Genomic DNA, 16,407 nt, shown 5'->3' with positions numbered 1-16,407 from the left:
GACCTTGCACAGATGCCTATTATTATTTTCCACACTCTGTAACATTCTTCGTAGACATCAAATTACAATCTGCGATTGTATATTAAAAATGTACAGCACATGTTGATTAGTAATGTGTAAATTCACAGTTTAAAAACAATTGCTTGTACTTTAAAGCAGGTAGGTGCTACTAAGAAGCAAAGGAGTATTATTATTATTATTATTATTATTTTTGAAATCTGACTGTTCCAAGCAAGCTGTTTGTAGTGTGCATCTTTAGACTTCAGATCACATGACCGAAGTTTGAAAGCTTAGCTGTCTACCACCAAGGTGAACTCAAAATTTCAAAATAAATAATCAGATAAAACCAGAGTCAATATTTGCAGTTTTAAACTATTCTAAAAGCTCTAATTGACCTTTGTCTATGCTTTTGTAACTCAGATAGGAAAATGCAGTTGTCTAGTTCATATTTTAAGATGCTTGTGGAATGGTTAATGTCTTTTAATCAATATGATGTGGAGATGAGTGGATTTGTTGAGAAACAAAAAAAAGTGGTAAGATTTTTTCATGGAAACTGGCATTTAGTAGAGTGAGATTACATTTAATTATCTCTAAGAATCTTCAGACAGTATAGAATGTTCAGTAATGTGTTTAAACTGCTTTCAGATCAACAGCAAATGAAAGTAAGTTGGGGTTTTTAAAACAGTCATAGCTGTTTTCACAACAAATAAAGAATGTGAATAGCCATTTTAGTAAATGAATATCTCTAGCTTAAATGTGTGCTGTTTGTTAATGTACTTGAGTAATATTATATACAAAGGGGGTTATGAAAGTGCTGCCTAAATGCCACATGCAGCCCACAGATGCTCTTACAGAGGCACGAATCATGCAAATGTTTACATGTGCTGCCTTCTGCATAGCAGCTGCACCACAGTAGAGCAAGCAGTCAAGTGTGCAATCACCTGCTCCCATTTGTTGCAAATTAATAGTGAAGGACACAAGACAAGCATTATTGTCAGTTTGTCAAGACCTAAATTGTGGTACAGAACTCCAGCATGTTGGACAAAGACCCATAATGAGCACACAATCGCTAATCAGAAAGAAGGAAATTTTAAAAGATATGGAATAAACTTATTTAGCATAATTGTTGATAACTCCAGTTTAACTGTTGAGAAATTTTGAAATCTGTATTTTCAAGGTGATTAGTAGTCTGTATGTTTGAGCCCTTGTGTCTGTGCACAGAAGAATACTGTACTTCTGCATTTCTGAATTGGATGAATGGGGCAGGTCATTTGAACTGGATTTTTTTTTCTATAGATGTATATGCCTTCAAAAACTAAGTGGAGAAAAGATTTGTTTTTTTAATTAAGGTAATGCTTAACTAAGACTTTACCCAAAAGGACTGAAAGATACAAATGTTTGAGGGGGAAAGAAGGAGGATGATTGTTTGACATACCTTTATCACAGTACCTAATTATGAGCTTTTCACAGAGACCAGGTCTACACAACAAAGTTTTGTCAGCATAGCTGTGTCAGTCAGGGATGTGAAAAAAACCACACCCTCTAGCCAACATAGGTATGCTGGCAAACGCCCCAGAGTAGACGCACCTATGTCAATGGAAGACTGCTTGCATCAGCATAATTAATGTAATTCAGGGAGGTGGTATACTGGCTGACAAACTGTTGGTTTATGCTGTGCCTACATGGGGGCTTTGTCAGTATAACTGTACTACTGTAGCTATGCTACAGTAGTAGTGTAGATAAGTTACAGAGTCACCAGTAGAAAGGAATGGCAGACAGGGAAGGAAAGAAGAGGGGAACTAATTCTGATGCCCCGCTCTTACTAACAGGGGGGAAGGTTTATGTGGGATACAAGTTTATATGGGATAGAGGATCTAAAATACATAGTATGCCTTATAATGAGAGAAGGTTGAAAATTGCAAAGGATAAAGACAAGAAATGTTTCTGGGAAAGCATGAGTATAGACCTCCAAAAGACAAGCTCATGGAGCAATTGGAGAAGCTAGGGTTCATAATCATAAGTGCAAGGAAGAGGTAAGATCATCACAGTTAAAAATGAGACTTATGTCTTCACTAGACTTTTTCACTTAAACTTCACTGGAGCTCCACCACTGGGAGCATTAATGTAGATAGGCAGCTGGCCCCTTAACTGCTGTCACCTAACTGTGCTCTCAGGAGATCTAGATGACATGGTAGTTAAAGCTTGATGGTCACTTGTCTGTACCATGTCTGCATTAGCATTATTATTTGGTACGTTGTTGCCAAGTCTCACAATTCTATCACAAGTCTTGCAATATTTGGTGTTTTTCCTGGAGTCATAATTAAGAAAGAATCTCAGATTTCATTACCAGTCACAGAAGCTACAGTGTGCAATTTTAAGAGAAAACAAATTCCAGTGTTGACAAAACCATGTCTGTGTAATGTCCTGTCTGCAAGTACAGAAATTTGCTTGCACAGATATACTGTTCTTTTGCAGTGATGGTGTTCGGCCTCTTTTACTCTCAGTAGGTACCTGCCTATTGCATTCCATAAACTAGTTATTTTATATATAATTTGATGGAACCAAGTTCCAACAAGATGTGTACATATACATTGAGTAGCTGTTTAGTCTTACTAATGTATTAACCCTTCTCTTTCCTTACCCCTTCTCCACTGTTTGTTAAGCTTTTGTGGCTCGGTCATTTGTGATCCATCTAGAATTAGACTGTAAGTTCTCTAGGAAGGAATCATCTGTACTTTTAAGTGTTAATTCCTTCCCACACCATCCTGCTTCAGGGAAAGGAGAAGATTTCCTGGATGACTCGCTTCTATCCTGTCATCCAAGCAAAAAAAGAAGAAACCATCAGGCTGCTCCTCTCTCCTTCCTCCTTTCCAGATAAATCAAGATTGGAGGTGCTTAGTGGTCTGTTCCTAGCAGTTGGGTTGAGACCCCCTTATGTCTCTTTCCAGTGATGAGTGAGAGGAAAGCCGATAATTCAGCCTTAATAGAAATTTGGCCAGCCTTGTCACGTTGAGGCTGTACATGAAAGACTTTCCAGTGGGTGTAGGGAAAGGGGATGAAGACTGGGATTTACAGGAAGTTGGGAGAAGTTTGGGCCACAAAACAAGAATTTAGTGTTGTGAAAAATTTTGAGGTTTTAGAATTTTTCATTTACATTAGAATGAAACTGAGACGTTTTGGGGGAAGAAACAAAACAGAATAGCAGATAGCCCGTCCTGCACCTGAGAAACCTTTCCAGATGAAAGTTTTGTTGAAACAGATATATTTTGCTTTTAATTGACATTTTCTGAAGAGAAAAGTTTTGCTGAAAAATTCCCAACCAATTCCAGTTGGGAGCCTGTTTGCATGAGCACTTCTTCCCCTGGCCAACTTATACTGAGTGCATTTTTTTTTCAAGGGGACATTGTTAAGGGGGAAACTTTTTGTTTCAGGCATAATTTGTGTGTTTAACTTCACAGGGGCATCCTTGGCAAGTATTTTAACAAGTGGTGAATAGTACAGCAAATAGATCAAGTAATGAACAGACCTTTTTAAAAAAAGTGTCCCATACATAAGCCTCTTCATTTTCAGTTTAAAACGATTTTTACTGAAAAAATTACTGGGCTTTACAAAGTATTATTCAGTTATGATTTTCATCCTACTTTTGTATCATTCAAACGTATATATGTATGTGTGTATATGGCCTGGTCTACACTACACGTTTAAACCAAATTTAGCAGTGTTAAACCGATTTAACCCTGCACCTGTCCACACAACGAGGCCCTTTATATCGATATAAAGGGCTCTTTAAACCGATTTCTGTACTCCTCCCCGACGAGAGGAGTAGCACTGAAATCGGTATTGCCATGTCGGATTACGGTTAGTGTGGCCGCAAATTGACGGTATTGGCCTCCGGATGGTATCCCATAGTGCACCATTGTGACCGCTCTGGAAAGCAATCTGAACTTGGATGCACTGGCCAGGTAGACAGGAAAAGCCCCGCGAACCTTTGAATTTCATTTCCTGTTTGCTGTGATCAGCACGGGTGGCGATGCAGTGCCAAATCCAAAAAGAGCTCCAGCATGGACCGTACAGGAGATACTGGATCTGATCGCTTTATGGGGGGACAAATCTGTTCTATCAGAGCTCCGTTACAGAAGACGAAATGACAAAGCATTTGAAAAAATCTCCAGGCTATGATAGACAAAGGCCACAGCACAGTGCTGTGTGACAAGCGTAACGGAAAGCCAAAGAATCAAATGGACGCTCATGGAGGGATGGAGGAGGTACTGAGGACTCCAGCTATCCCATAGTCCCCGCAGTCTCCGAAAAGCATTTGCATTCTTGGCTGAGCTCCCAATCCAGGGAAAAAGGGCGTGAAATGATTGTCTGCCGTTGCTTTCACGGAGGGAGGATTGAGTGACGACATTTACCCAGAATCACCCGCGACACTGTTTTTGCATTGGGATCTCAACCCAGAATTCCAATGGGCGGGGGAGACTGCAGGAACTATGGGATAGCTACGGGATAGCTACCCACAGTGCAACGCTCCGGAAATCGACGCTAGCCTCGGTACATGGACGCACACCGCCAAATTAATGTGCTTAGTGTGGCCGCGTGCACTCGACTTTATACAATCTGTTTTACAAAACCGGTTTATGTAAAATCGGAATAATCCCGTAGTGTAGACATTCCCTATATGTATGTTTTATTAGGAAAATACAATACATTGCATGAGATATTGTATGTGTATTACGATAATATATTTGTTTGTGTGTATATGCAAAGCTGCCTGTTGAAGTAAGGCTATGAATTTGTCTAGAACAATGTTTCCCAAACTTGAGATGCCGCTTATGTAGGGAAAGCCCCTGGCGGGCCAGGCCAGTTTGTTTGCCTGCCAATCGTGGCTCCCACTAACCGCGGTTTGCTGCTCCAGGCCAATGGGAGCTGTGGATGCGGCAGGTAAACGAACCGGCCCAGCCTGCCAGGGGCTTTCCCTACACAAGCGGTGTCCCAAGTTTGGGAAACACTGGTCTAGAAGGTACACACAACAAACAAACAGGCACACATGCAAGCTATGAAGTGCGTGTGCATCTGAATGTACTGATAAGTCTCACGCCCACCACGTACACATTTCAAGCTGTTAGCAGATAACTGTTTAAAGATTTTACACACTAAAATGGGAAGAAAACGGAAATCTGTATCAGAATACACTTCAGAACACAAGGAAGTATTCGAAAGTTTTAAACAAAAACAGGAGAAAAGGATAATGTTGAATGTATGTGCTGCAAATGATGTGGTCCAGTTATTAAATGTAAATATTTATAGGCTAATAGTTCCAAGTCTACAAGAGTAAACTGTTTATTCAAATGAAAACATTTATTTGGAGATTAGAGAGAGAGTGTTTTCTTAAACTCAGAAGTGGCATTATGTTTTGAGTTCTGTTTTATAGTTCTGCAGCAAACCACATTGATGAAAGGAATTCAAAGCATTAATCTACTGAATACTTTTTTTCTCCCGTCTTTCCATCCACCAAAATAAACTACTATATTTACCCAGAAAAATTAATAGTTTTTTGCACTGATTTTCACCTGTTTTTGTTGTTGTGGTAATAAACATTGATAAATTCCTGGGAAAAATTAAGTAAAATAAAAACTGAAAACGAAGAGCCCTACCCATACAACATTGTAATACAGACCCCTTAATTTTATAATATCTACTCCCCCAATAAAATGGTGTCTGAAATACTCATTTTTGTTATTGTTACATTTTGGAAGCTTACCGCAGTTTAAAATGAATAATACAAGTTATGTAGACAATGTAAACAAAAAGTGGAGATGATGTTACTTCCTGTTTAATAAGGAAACTATCATTCTAAATATGTTTCAATTATGCATCTGGCTGTAGGTGCCACAGGTAAATAAATGCAGGGAAGGGGAGTTTGAACTGAAGCGGGTGCTGCTTCCTGTTTAGAGGAGAAATTATTTTGAAAATGATCAGTTGTGGCTCTGGTGCCATGGTTAAATGCAGAGAGGGTGAGAATAAGATGGTTGGAGAGAAGAGGAGGCATGGGTGTGCTTTTCCTAATCTTAAAATTACTTTTATAGCGTAAATTCCATTTATAAGGCATGAAGCTGTCTAGCCTTAATCTGTGGGGAAAACAGATTTGTTCTTGTAGTATGCAGTGTACATATGCATACATGGTGTTAGAAATCAAGGTCTTTTTTCTTTTTGTTGAGGAGTTGGGTTCTGGTTTCTTTTATTTTTCTCTTTAATATCCACCCCCTTGCTGCCAAAACAAGACTGTACATTCTAGTAGTAATAGATTACTATAAAAGCTTGGTTTAAGTAAAATTTTAACCATGAGATGATGGTTTTCTTTGTATTAATAATGAGACTTTTAAGAAGAAAACACTAGTTATTTATAAATGGACTTAATTGAAATGTTTCCTATTGTGAAAACTTACATTTATTGCCTAAAATTGAATAATTTTAATAGTACTGAAAGGCAAACTGCTAAAGGCAATTGGATAACTTCATCTGTGAGGTGGAAGATCTTAAGAATTTAGAATTTCCCTCTTCACCAGAGCCCTGGAGAGAGCTGCTCTGGTGTGGTTTCACTTTATATGTCTAGGGATGGAGTTGAGCTCATGCTATCTTGGAAGAGAGCATGGGGATGGTGGGTCTGATGGTACTGCAACTACATGGGTTCTGGCTATCCACCTCATCCCCCATGTTGGAAGAAGTGCAGTGACTGGTGCAAAGGCAATAAGTCTCCACATCCAAGTGTCTTCCCCTGCACTGTTAGGCCTAGTCTACACTAGGTATACCTGCAGACCCACCTAACTGTAGATGCAGCTTTTGCAGTATAAGAATGCTTTTGCCAGTCTAGCTTAGAAGCTAGGCTGGCAAATGTATGTTTTTTCTGGTATAACTGTGTCTACACTAGGGCTTTTGCCAATATAAAAAATTGGCAAAAGTTTCTAGTATAGCCTTGATCTTACAGAAACCCTGTCGTGTGGACTGAGCTGTACATCGGTCTGTGGATTTGGCCCTTATGACTTGATCCAGCACTCACTGAAATCAAATAGGACTTTTCACCAGGTCAGATCCTTAGGGTTCAACATATATGGAATCTTAGGCATTGCTATCCTGCTCTTGATTTTAGAGGTCACATTTAAGTCATTAGAAGAGCTGAGTGCCTGCCAGGCCCAAATTACTTGCCTTACAACTTTTGCTGATTGACTTCAGTTTAAAGTACACTATAGAATAAAATTCCACTTCCTAAAATCAGCAGTATTCTCTGGAATAGGAATAGTGTCACCTGATTGTCACTTTGTGTTGTCACTTTTTACTACAGTACCTCTGTAAAAAGAATTTGCCCCTTCAGCACTTCACGCTGGCAAACTGTGTTTCTCTGGTAGTTTTGATAAAGACTACCTCAGTACCTCTGTTAGAAAGGTTCTGAAAACGGACTTATTCTCTGATTGCACCATCAACACACATTTGTTGCACATCTATCTAGCAATGCAATAATTAGTCAATAGAACAATGTATTTTCATTGCAATTTACTTTTTAGTAACTATTTCGTCCATCTTGATGCAGTAACTACTAGCTAAAGTCTTTCAAATTTTGAAAAACAATGACTTGAAATAGCTTTTAAGGTAGGATAGAAAGTGTTCTTTCTTAGCTTTACTTCCTTCACATAACTTACTGCTTGTTTTTAAGGGCTCCCCCCGCCCCAGCTTATATATTAAGGCCAAATTAGGTCTTCAAACATGTAGTGTAGTGGTCTCAGAAGTGCACATATAGTTCCATGGTCACTTTTGCACTTGTAATTTCTCAAGTAAATCGGACTTCATGCATAAATAGGCAGTTAATCACATAAACAATTTGTGTGAATGCAAATGGAGCAATATGGGTCTTTGTGTGTGTGTACAATCTCGCTTCTAGTTCCTGAAAATTCTCTATTCATAGCATATCCCCACCCCCTCTCTTTGGCCTTTTCATTCTTCCTTTGGTATATATGCAGTTATACACAGTAAACAATGTACACTCATACTTGGATTATATATACAATTTGCTGATACTAAAATTTTAAGAGACTTTAAAAGGCTGCCTGTAAACAAACAGTAATTTAATTAAATGATATGACCATCACAAATGTTCTCCAACCACTTTTATGTAATTATACTAGTTATTTTGACCAAATCAAAATTCTGACACTTACAATTTTGCTCATCATATAGTATATATGTATAGAATTTGTTTTAATTTATTATGGTAGATTTTGTAGCAATGAATATTGGTCTAACTTTTAATGTTAGCAGCTTTAAACAATTTTAAAGAAAAAAAACCTGTTGGACACTGTGCCAGAGAACCTTCTAAAATTATGTAGACCTAAAAAATGAAACCGTACTAATGTTGACTAGAGGGGCTGTTTCTAAGAAGGGCTTGGGGAATGTAGAGAGAATAACTACGTATGCAGTCAGGGAAGTGAATAAAGCACTTCAGGTAGCAAAACTGGGGGAAAACCTAATTTATGTTCTGAACATGATCACAGTCTCATTGCAAATAAATCCAAAATCATTGGTGTGTGTATAGTTTTATCTGCAATGATTCTGAAAAGAACAAATTCAAAATAATGCAGCTTATTTCCATAACACTGTTTCCATCTGAGCTATTTAACTGCACCACTGGGTGCATAATATTTTTGGTTACATGCTCTGGAATATTTTAATAGCATGCAATCTTTCAAGATTTTCCGTGCTACATAACAAATCTCTCATGGGTGAAGAAGAAATAGTTTGCACTATTAATAAGTGCTCTGTTTCCTAATTTGTTATTTCTGTAGAGTTCTAACATCCTAAACCTAATATGTGTGTGATACTAGCTGCGGAAAACTGCATTAATGCAAAGTTAATGCTGCGTTGTTAAAATCAGGACACAAAAAAGTTAGGGGCCTGACAGCAGTGTTAACTAATTTGTTGGTAACTGTCTATTTAATAGTGCAATTTTTTTTATTTTTTTAAAGTTTCAGTGAGAATGTCCAAGAGGAGGGGTGGGAAAACCTTAGGGTTACACTTGGCCAGAAGGAAGAGGTAAGATATTTAGAGAGATTTCTAGTTATAGAAATATAATTTGACTTACAATTTAATACCATTAGTATAGCAAAAAGATTCAGATTTATAGTCATCTTAAAACAAAGTCAAAGATTGCTAATTTTTGGTAAGAATAAGGAAAAGTTGGAATGTGTTGGTTGGTGAGGAAAAGCACAGATGATTTACTCACTCATATTAGAAAATCAAAAAGGTATAGAAACATGGTCTAGTGCAGTGTTTCCCACACTTGGGATGCCACTCGTGTAGGGAAAGCCCCATGCGGGCTGGGCCGGTTTCTTTACCTGCCATGTCCGCAGGTCCGGCTGATCGTGGCTCCCACTGGCCACGGTTCGCTGCTCCAGGCCAATGGGAGCTGCTGGAAGCGGCGGCCAGTACATCCCCTGGTCCACGCTGCTTCCAGCAGCTCCCATTGGCCTGGAGCAGCGAACCGCGGCCAGTGGGAGCCGCGATCGGCCAGACCTGCGGATGCGGCAGGTAAACAAACCGGCTGGGACCAGGTGCTTTCCCTACACAAGCGGCGTCCCAAGTTTGGGAAACACTGGTGTAGTGGATAGGGCATAATGCTGTGAATTAAGAGACATGGGTGTCTGTTCCTGGCTTTGCCACTGACCTGCTGTGTGACCTTGAGCAAGTTCCTTCACCCCTCTTTGCCTCTATTTTTTTCTTCCTACCCTCTGTCTGTTTGATAAATTCACTGTAAGGCCTTCATAGCAAGGACTGTATGTGTCTGTCTGTTTGTTTGCACAAGACCTCATTCATGGGGTCCCAATCTCAGATGGAGCTTCTTGGGACTATCATAATACAAATGATAAATATAATGGTGGCTTGGAGGCATCAACAGATCTATATTTCTGTTACTGTGCTTTCAGAAGTCCTTCTGTAAATACTTGAGGGGCAAGAGGCATGCATGTTTTAGACCTTAGAATTATTTTAAATATTTAAATTCTTCCAGGAAATATTGTATTAACCATTCTGCTTTAATATTACATTAGCATTTTAAAAATTAATCTCCTTAATAGTTTGTACTTAATGTCATTTAAGGCCCTGATGTGCCTCCACCGAGGTCAGTGGATTTTGCCATTATCTTCAGTGGCAGCAGGATTAGGACCATAGTGATCCCATTTAGACTTTGAAGTTCACATCTGAGAATATATCTTCACTGTAGAGTTAGCTTGGGTGATTGGCACTCAGCTTAGCCTGGGTGTGAGCATCCACACTTCAAAGCCATACCCAAGATACTGGGTCCTTACTGGCACTACCCTCACTCGTGTGTGTTACTAGACTTCTGGGGGCATATCCCATGGCTCTTTATGCTGAGACACTCTGATTTTTCCCAATGAATTGTGGGAAAACTTGTCTGTCCTTTTAAACACATGGGGAATTGTGGGAAGGCATTGGAGGACTATCAGCACTTGAGTGGTTTAGCTTGCATCCTTCCTGCAAAATGGACAGGCTAGTAGCTCTAGTGAAAGTAGAACCTAGGCTGTAGCTCAGACCACCAACTGTGCCACTTCTCCTGGGTTGAAAGTGCCACTAAACTCAGGCAAGGGGATTTTGTGTGTGGATGGAAGGGATGTTAGGGAAAACACTTGCGTTACTTTTCCATTGAAGATGTGAAATGTATGGGCAAGGGAAAAGGGGTTAGTTTTCACCATGTCTACTTCTAGTTGTTTTGTCTGAGCATTTTTTATAAGTCTAGGTAAACAAGGCAGCAGTACGTTTACTTGTCTGTGTCATCTAAATTTTCAAAATGCATCCACAACTGAAGAGAAACCCCTGACCTCACCCCTAAGTCTCTGCTTTGTCTTTCTGCTGGAGTTGTCTGATGGCAAGGCTCTGTGTGTCCTTTTTTTTACTGTGTTTCCATAGGGAAGGGAATTTCACACCATTAGTCACTGAGTAGGGACTAGACTATCGGGATCAGCCTGAACAGAAAATGCATAGTGAGATCACAAAGGATGATAAGATACCTACTGAGCCTGCTCAGGAGTGAATCTTCCTCTCTGCCCCCCAATGATTTTAACTTTAATTTGCACTTTTCTTCTCCCAAACCTAATAAAGTACACAGATTTTATTAAGGATATTATTCATGCCAGGTTTCAAACTTCAGATGTTATTTTTCAATAAAAACATGATTGGGGAGAGTGTTTTTTTTTTTTAAACATTGAAGGGAAACATGTTATTCCTTTGCCTCTCCATTGCAGTACTTATAACTCAAAAAGGGTCAAAGGGATTCTATTCAAATTTCATCATTGAGCAGAGACCAAACATGGAAAATTGAAGCCCAAAAGGAATACATCTGGAAAGTTAGGAGTATGAAGAGAGGGGTGAATAACAACGGTTGCTGCCATAGCTACAGTAATAACTATTCTCATGCAGTACTTGGAATGTTCAGATATAACAACTGCAGATGGGCCAAAGAGGTAGGAAGAGTACTGAAGACTTTAGTTTCAAAGGAAAATTTAATTCTAATTCCTTTAGGGGTGTTTGGATTTTTTTTAAATGTAATTTGAAAATCACTGTTATGTTCTAATGCTGCAAAAAATGTATAATTGTTGAAGGCTCATGCCTGTGCCATGAAATGAGCTTTGTTTAGAAGCTCACACACACTCTATTCATGAGGCCTTGTTACGTAACCTGTATCTCTCGTACAGCATTGAACCATACTTATTTCACCTGCAAATAATTTAATAAAACTTATTTTCTATCAACAAAATACAATATAGTAATTCAAGGAGGCCAACGGCTGAGGAGAGGCCCCTGTCTGACTAAGAAATTGTCATTAATGACCTTTGTAGAGAGAGGTTTTGCTGAAGCGTAGAGGTAAAAGACAGATTACAATAATTCAAGAATAGAGTAAGGGGTTGTCTACACTTAAAGCGCTATAATAGCACCAGGGTTGCCAGGTGTCTGGTTTTCGACTGGAACACCTGGTCGAAAAGGGACCCTGGTGGCGCCGACTGAGCTGGTAAGTCTGATTGGTGGTACAATGGGGGCCTGGAGCTGAGGCAGGCTCCCTGCCTGCCCTGGCTCTGTGCGGGTCCTGGAAGTGGCTGCCAGGTCCCTGCGGCCCCTAGGCACATGGGCGGCCATGGAGGTTTCACTCGCTGCCCCCGGTCCAAGTGCTGGCTCCACAGCTCCCATTGGCCAGGAACTGCGACCAATGGGAGCTGTGGGGGAGGCACCTGCAGGCGCAAGAACAGTACGTGGAGCTTCCCTGGCTGCCCATACACCTAGGGACTGGACATGCTGGCCGCTTCCTGGGAGCCACAGTAAGTGCCACCAGGACCCTGCACTGCTCATCCCAACCCCCTCTCCTGCACCCCAAACCCCTCATCCCCGGACCCACGCCAGAGCCCACACCTCCAGTGGGAGCCATCACCCCCTCCTGCACCCTGGTCCAGCCTGGAGCCCTCTCCTGCACCCTGAACCCCTCATTTCTGGCCCCATCCAGAGGCTGCCCCCCAGAGCCCATACCCCCCGCACCCTCTACCCTAGCCCGGAGCCCTCTTCTGCAGCCCAAACCCCTCATCCCTGGCCCCACCCCAGAGCCTGCACCCCCAGCTGGAGCCCTCACCCGCCCTCACCCCAACCCCCAGCCCAGTGTAAGTGAGAGAGGGTGGGGGAGAGCGAGCGACAGAGGGAGGGGGTATGGAGCAATCGGGGGCAGGGCCTCAGAAGGGGCAGGGCAGGCGTGTTCGGTTTTCTGTGATTAGAAAGTTGGCAACCCTAAGTAGCACAGCTGCCCTGCTGTAGTGCTTCAGTGTAAACACTACCTATGCTGATGGGAGGGGCTCTCCTGTTGGTGTAGGTAATCCATCTCCCTGAGATGTGGTAGCTATGTAGATGGGAAAATTCTTCTGTCGACCTAGCACTGTCAACACAGGGACTTAGTTCAGCTTAACTACACTGCTCAGGGGTGTGGATTTTTCACATCCCTGACAGACGTAGTTAAACTGACCTAATTTTCTAGAGTGGACCAGGCCTAACTGGTTATGAAGTTGAAACAGCAGGAGTGGATTACAATGCCCAAGGAATTTGGAAGTGAAGAGCAGGAGGTTTGTTATAGGACAGAGATCGGCAACCTTTGGCAGGAGGCCCATTACCCTGGCGGGCTGGGCCGGTTTGTTTACCTGCCGTGTCCGCAGGTTCGGCCGATCACAGCTCCCACTGGCCGCAGTTTGCCTCTCCAGGCCAATGGAGGCTGCAGGAAGTGGCAGCCAGCACATCCCTCGGCCCACAACACTTTCTGCAGCCCCCATTGGCCTGAAACGAGGAACTGTGGCAAGTGGGAGCCGCAGTCGGCCGAACCCGCAGACGCGGCAGGTAAACAAACTGGCCCAGCCCACCGGGGGGCTTACCCTGGTGGGCCGCGTGCCAAAGGTTGCCGATCCCTGTTATAGGATAAGGGAGGCAGTCGTGTATTTAAAGGTAGAGGGCAAGGAGCTTGATGAAAGAAAGAATAGGGAAGAGGGAACTGGATTTCAGTCTAATATTAATCTAACACTTCAAGGTTAAACATTTTAGTTTCATTTTAATAGCCTTGTGTTGGTATCTGTCAATTATTGTTCCATAATGTTCAGTTTTTGTGTGTCTTTTTCTTTTTTTGGAAAATGCTTGTGCTGAGTGGTTAAAATTCACTAAACTTAGCATGGCTGACTGTCATTGTACTTCTTTTGTTTGGGTATACTTTCAGGCATTGAGACATGTCAGTAGCTGTGTTATGAGATATATTTTGGATGCGTTGGAAGGCACAGTTAAAGTATGCTGCCTGATGTGCAGTTGCGGACATGATGCACACAATGAGGCCTGGTCTACATTGACTACTAAGTTATGGCCAGTATCATGGCAGCTAATTTTAGTTTTTCATCATTGTTTTGCAACACAGTAAAATTTAGTAACATAGCAAAGTTGCTATTGAGACTGGATCTAGACTACCGCATGCATTATTGGGCTCTACAACATTAGAAATATCATAACAAATTGGATTTCTATGAAGAGCAACAAATGATTAAAGGGCTGAATAGAATAACCTGTGAGGAAAGATTAAAATCAAAATATTTATAGCATGGCCAGATAGCTACTAAGACAGCCATTCTTTAAAGAATGTAAATACCAAATAGGTCTAAGAATTAGAGTACGTAGTGCAAAGAGGTATGAGAATGAATAATGGGATGAAAATTTTCCTCACCCAGTGTGTGTGTTCTAATGGTGAGAACTATTAGACTGTAATTGTCTTCCACTTGAGTCATTTTAAAACTGGACTAGATAAAGAACTAGAACATGTTTTAGGAAGTAAGTTTGCATTGGCTGGGATGTAGACTTTGGGATTTCTGTACTGCAGAGGAAAACAAGTCTCAGAGACTGGGTCAATTGACTTGGGTTCTCTGAGCCTGGGCTCCTGGGCTAAAAATAGCAGTGTAGATGTTTGGGCTTGGGCTGGAGCCCAGGCTCTGAAACCCAGGGAGGGTCTCAGAACCTGGGTTCCAGTCCAAGCCCAAAAGTCTATGCTGCTTTTTTTTAGCTCTACAGCCCAAAATCAGTGAGCCAGAGTCAGTTAATCTGGGTCCTGACACTTGGTGCCCCAGGTTTTCCTTTGTGGCGTGGTTGTACCCTAGGTAATTTTTTCCAGTGTTTAACTATCCTTTCAGTTAGGAAGTTTTTCCTAATATCTAAACTAAATTTCTCTTGCTGCAATGCGAGCCCATTACCCTTTGTCCTGTCCTCAGTTGATAAGGAGAACAATTTATCACCCTTCTCTTTATAACAATCTTTTACCTACTTGAAAACTGTTGTCATGTCCCTCCTCAGTCTTCTCTTCTCTAAACTAAACAAACCCAGTTTTTTCAGTCTTTCCTCATAGGTTATGTTTTTTAGATTTTTAATCATTTTTGTTGTTCTCCTCAGGGACAAATTGGAGAAAGTCCAATCTTTCCCAAAGTGTGGTGCCCAGAACTGGACACAGTACTCCAGTTGAGGCATTATCAGTGCTGAGTAGAGTGGAAGAATTACTTCTCACGTCTTGCTCACAAAACTCCTGCTAATACATCTCAGAATGATGTTCGTTCTTTTAGCAACAGTATTCTATTGTTGACTCATATTTAGTTTGTGATAGACTATAAATGCCAGATTATTTTCTGCAGTACTCCTTCCTAGGCAGTCATTTCCCATGTTGTATTTGTGCAGTTGATTATTCCTTCCTAAGTGTAGTACACTGCATTTATCCTTATTGAATTTCATCCTATTGATATCAGACTATTTCTTCAGTTTGTCAAGCTCATTTTGAATTCTAGTCCTGTTCTCCAGCGTGCTTACAGCCCCTCCCAGCTTGGTATCATCCGCACACTTTATAAATGTACTCTCTGTCATTATCCAAATTATTTATAAAGACGTTGAATAGAATTGGACCCAAGATCCCTGCGGGACATCACTCTATATGCCATTCTAGCTAGACTGTGAACCATTGATAACTACTCTCTGAGTATGGTTTTTCCAATCAGTTGTGCACCCACCTTAAAGGAGGTTAGTCTAGGCTATATTTCCCTAGTTTGTTTATGAGAAGGTCACGTGAGCCAGTATCAAAAGCCTTACTAAAATTGAGATGTATCACATATACTGCTTGTCCCCTATCCATAAGTCTTTTTACTCTATCAAAGAAGGATATTAGGTTGGTTTGTTCTTGAAAAATCCATGTTGACTGTTACTTATCACCTTATTATCTTGTGCTCACAAATTGTTGATTATTTGCTCCATTTTTTTTCTGGGTACTGAAGTTAAGCTGAGTAGTCTATAATTTCCTAGGCTGTCCTTATTCCTCTTTTATAGATAGGTGCTATATGTGCCATTTTCCAGTACTCTGGGATTGCTTCTGTCCTCCATCATTGCTAATGGCTCAGAGATCTGTTGATATGTTAAAATTGGGTAACTTTTCCTACACACGCTCTGAATACATAGTTAATTGGTACACATGGTAAAATGTCCATATATATACTTGGCTAAACCACAGGGGGGTTTTATGTAAGAGTGTGTATATGTTTTTCCCATTGCACAGCATTTTGTAAATTTGCCTATCTAGTATTCAGTTTACTGTGATCTAGTATGTGTCCTTATTGTCAATTGATATTCTTATTTGGTAGGGTTATTTTTAATTGTGAATGATTTCCTTGCACTAGGAGTTCCTCTGTGTAAATCTAATTATGCACTAAGTATTCCTGTGTGTAAATGTAATACTGTGAAATCTTTATACAGTGTAACAAATGAATTCCCTGACACTTCACCCTTCATACAATGCGGTGTGTCTGTGTG

General features: G+C 40.8%; 1 protein-coding gene across 2 annotated transcripts in view; it reads left to right on the top strand.

The window, feature by feature from the left end:
• The window catches only part of FAM214A (family with sequence similarity 214 member A), a 62,003-nt gene that overhangs the window by 2,203 nt on the left and 43,393 nt on the right, over window positions 1–16,407 (top strand). The gene's annotated exons all lie outside the window — the stretch shown is intronic.

The sequence above is a fragment of the Mauremys reevesii genome, linkage group 10 (assembly GCF_016161935.1).
Source record: "Mauremys reevesii isolate NIE-2019 linkage group 10, ASM1616193v1, whole genome shotgun sequence".
Lineage (NCBI taxonomy): Eukaryota > Metazoa > Chordata > Testudines > Geoemydidae > Mauremys > Mauremys reevesii.
Note: the sequence above shows the minus strand (reverse complement) of the source record. Positions and strands in the feature narration are given on the sequence as shown.